The sequence below is a fragment of the Myotis brandtii genome, unplaced genomic scaffold (genome assembly GCF_000412655.1).
Source record: "Myotis brandtii unplaced genomic scaffold, ASM41265v1 scaffold643, whole genome shotgun sequence".
In the NCBI taxonomy this organism is placed as follows: domain Eukaryota; kingdom Metazoa; phylum Chordata; class Mammalia; order Chiroptera; family Vespertilionidae; genus Myotis; species Myotis brandtii.
Genome location: NW_005370478.1, coordinates 327,333 through 331,988, shown reverse-complemented (window position 1 = coordinate 331,988; position 4,656 = coordinate 327,333).

The following is a 4,656-nucleotide window of genomic DNA, read 5'->3' as shown; positions in this document are numbered from 1 at the left end:
AAGTTGGCTACTGAAGACTGGGGTCGATTTTTAGCAACAGAAGTTGGGTTCAATTTCTTCAATATACCAAACTGAATTGGCTTTCAGACCAATGTGTTATAGAGGCACATGTGGATTTCTAAGGATCTCATCCAGGTTATTTATCCTGCTACTTTGGTTTCCCCTCGTTATTAAGATGGCTCAGATAGAAGAGAGACCACAGTTATCAGTTCTATTACTTCACTCTAGACCAGTGGTTCTCAACCTTCTGGCCCTTTAAATACAGTTCCTCATGTTGTGACCCAACCATAAAATTATTTTCGTTGCTACTTCATAACTGTAATGTTGCTACTGTTATGAATCGTAATGTAAATATCTGATATGCAGGATGGTCTTAGGCGACCCCTGTGAAAGGGTCGTTCGACCGCCAAAGGGGTCGCGACCCACAGGTTGAGAACCGCTGCTCTAGACACTTGTGTTTAGCTGAAGACAGCAAAACGTTCCAACATTATGTCCAAATTAATATGGCTATTCCCTGTTTAGCATGGGGAATATGTTTCTGGAAATAGCAGCCCTAACTGTATAGTCCAGTTTTTCAATGTGGTAGAGTTTTCTTCAAATTCTCTGACATTATAGAATGTCTCTACCTCTGATTTCTTCCAGCTACCAGTCATTCAACTGTTGAGCAATCCTCTCATACTGCGGCATAGTTAGGACACTTTTTATAATGTCAAAGAGTTTACTCCATTCCCTGATTGTTGATCTTTACCCTTGTTTCCTGAACTCTTTCCTTGAAGGTGCCTCCAGGCCCCACAAAGTTCCCATTTTAACATTCAGCCTGATATTCTTCCTTTATTTCTTTGGGGGCAGGCATAGCACCATCACTCATACACATTTTGCTAGTCATCATGAGTCAAATCTCCCAGAACACAAACTAAATTACAGAAAAATAGGTCAAAGAGAAGTAAACAACACACTGAAGAACTCACTTAGCTGAAGTAGCAGCTCTCCAGCTCTCCAGCTCTCACCCTGGTCCAGACCACCATCACCTCTCACCTGGATTATTGCAATAGCCTCCTAACTCATCTTCCTACACATACTCTTGCCCCTATGCCACTCCTCTGCTCAAAACCCTCCAATGACTTCACTTTCACCAAGAGTAAAACCTGAACTTGTCTTCAGGTCTGTGCTCAAATGTCACCTTAATGATGAAGCCTCGTCCACCCACCCCCACCTCTGCACCCCACTCCCAATTCCCCCATCCTGCTCTTTTCCCCATCCATAGCACAAAACACCATATCACATCCTATATAATAAAAGGCTAATATGCAAATGGTTGTGACACCCTCATGCCGTAATGACCGATCAGCAGGAGGCTGCATGTGCAGCAGGCACGGGTGGGGTGGGCTGGGCTGCATGCTCGGTGAGGCTGGGGGATGTGACGCTGTTATTATTTATTTATTAATATTTATATATTATTTTCATATACATTTTACTAATTTTATTTCATCTCTGACACTTCTATTATAGAGAAAGGGCAAATAGCAATAGAAAAATATTTCCTCTAATTAATTCCCTTTTAATGTGCATGAATTTCGTGCACCGGGCCACTAGTATTATGTATTTCTTTATGTAAGGTGTGGCAGGTCATATTTCCAAGATGGCCACAACAAGATTTTCCATTCCACATACTTTCTTACAATGGGATGTTTCTACTACTCTCTTTGAGAGATGTTCCCGATCCCTCCCATCCTGAACTGAGGTGGGCCTGTAATTGTGGTGGATGTGATGCTATGTGACCTCTGAGTTAGGTCACAAAGAGCCATACAACCTCTGCCTGGTATTCTTGGAGCAGGCAATCTTGGAACTCAGCCATTATGATATGAGGAAGCCCAGGCCACACTGAGAGGTCAACAACCAGCTGTTCTGGCCAACAGTCCCAGCTGCTGTCCAAGCCAACATTCATCCACTTTCAGACTTTTGAGGAAGCTTCTGAAATGACTTCAGCCTCAGCCACCACATGAGACTCTAAGTGAGAACTGTTTAGTTTAGCCTAATCACTTCCTACAACCTTGAGAGATAATCAAATTGTTATTGTTCTGAGCCACTAAGTTTTAGAGCCATTTGTTACTTAACAATAGATATTGGAACAATTTGTTTAAGTGTATACTAGAGGCACGATGCACTAAATTCATGCAAGAGTAGGCCTTCCTTCCCCTGGCTGCTGGTACTGGCTTCCTTCTGGCACCCGGGACCCAGGCTTCCCTTGCAGCCCCAGCTTCATCTGGAAGGTCGTCTGGTCTAAATAGCATATTACGCTTTTATTATTACAGATTGTATACATCTCTTCCCACTAGTGTATGCTTTACAAGTTTAGGAATTTTATTTGTTTTCTTTGTTGCTGTATTCCCAGCATCTAAAGCAGTGCTTGGGCATATAGCAAGTACTCAATAAATATATTTTAAATGAATGGATGCAAGATGCATTTTCAGTATGGAATGCTAATGATTATTGGTCGACAGTATGTGGTCTAGACCTCATTGGCAGAGAGCATAAGTTGGCACTTGCAGCATGGCAAAATATATGATTCAACAAGAATATTTCGGAGGCAAATAACATTAAGTAAATTACAATAATTATTGCAGGAAAGCATAAAATAGGATTAGAACTTCATGTGGAATTTGTTTTTTGCTGATTGATTCCATAAACTCACCATAGGCTTTTCCAGATCAGGTCTGGAAAGACTTCAGAAGTGTTTTAAAACAGATTAGTGATTCTCTCAATTCAAATAATGAAATTCTTCTAAGAATGACTACTTGAAATCACGTTTTTGGTATGAAATGGGATGCAGTGGGATGAAAACGGGTGGTGGTATATGAGTACACAATTTGGAATGCATACTTCCACTGCCTATTTTCATAGTCTGGCGGTTTGAATGGAGTGTGTATATAAAGAAAAGGAATAAATATAATTCTGGATCTCCCCAATCTTGCACCAAGTACTTGATTTAGCATTTGTAATGAAGCAAAAAACCATTTTAAGAACTTTATTGTTTTTTGTAAAACTTAAGGTGGTTTTTAAAAAACATATATTTTGATTGATTTCAGAGAAGAAGAGAGAGGGAGAGATAGAAACATCAATGATGAGAGAGACCGTGACCTTCTAGTTCATAGGTCCATGCTCAACCACTGAGCACGCCAGCTGGGCAGATGTGTGTGTTTTCAAAGAAACACCACCAAAAGTCCATCCCTTCCTCAGTCATCTGCTTCCCACCATCCTCCATATACTATCCCCAAACATTTTGGAGTCGGGGAATGGTGGGGAGGCAGCTACTCGGGGTCTGAGGACACGATGATCCTCTCTGGATCGCATTGTGTGGCCACACTCATCTTGTAAGTACCATGTTGGGAGGGTTGTAACTGGGGGGTTAGGGACCACTGGGCTGGAGATCGGCTACCAAGGGAACTGGTCATCAGGCCATGGCTGGGAGAGTCCGCCCTTGTTGAGGAATCAGCAACTGGGGCCATGGAAGCCAAGGGAGAAGGTGGTTTGGGTAGGGTACATACCTTCTTCCCAGTCTCCTCATGCATTGCCCATTGCCTTTCCAAATAGTTCAGAAATGGCCTCTTGAGGTGACCCACACCGTGGGTATCAGAAGCACAGTTCTGGAGCTAATATTCGTGTATTGCTTAAAGAGCAACAATAGCCTCAAATATCTAAGGAAAATATTAACGTTGTATCATCTTGGGAGGTAATGAAGGACAAACTTCTTAGCGTCCTGGAAAAGAGGTTAGTTTTTGTTTGGGAAAAATAACAAGTGGATGCTCTTCAATGGACTAATCAATATTTTTGAGCCAAACCATCTCAGCCATGATTGAAGCAAAAAGCACGGTTATTGAGTCCATGGTTTCTTAGAATCGAGTGTCTTGGCTGAGTGTAATCACAATGATTTCAAAGCCGCTTTCATATATGAATCACCCTGATAAGCAATCATGTGCGATTTTCAGAATCCAGAAGGATTCAGGGTATAAAATGGCTTTTGAAAGTTCTTCACTTAAGGCTGCCATAAGGCTACTTGGCTGAAGGTCTCTTGAGGAAGAGTGTCATTTTGCTGCCTTTGTTCCCATGACAGTGGTTGGTGTCACTGGGCCTCGCCATCTGGCCTGTGACATGAGGTTCCCCTCCTGATGAGGTGGAAGCCTTGAGTGCAAAGTGGGGACATTCCCAAAATTTCCCTCAAAAGTCCAGGCAAGTGACCTGGGGAACATTTCCTTTGGGAATCCCATTTTCCTCACCCACCAAAATGCATATTCTTTAGAAATCTGCGTCTGAAGCCAATCATTATTTCATATTTTAAAATAACAAATGTGTTTATTTATTTATTTATTTGTTTGCAGGCCCAGACAAACTTGATTAGAAAAGAAGCGCCCAGGCGGGGGTTAGGCTGAGCCCATGACGTGCCACACCCCCCAGCCAATGGAAAGGCCAGGACAGGGGGAGGGCGGAAGTGACGAGCCGTATCCCTCCGCGGGGCGAGAGGGTCGGTGGGGGGAGTCGGCGTCTCTCTCCCCCGCGCCAGCTCCTGTACACGGAGCCGCATTCCTTGGCCCTCCCACCCCCTCCCTCGGGGCCCCCCCGCCCCCCTCGGGGGAAAAAAATCCTTCCCAAATCCCTCCC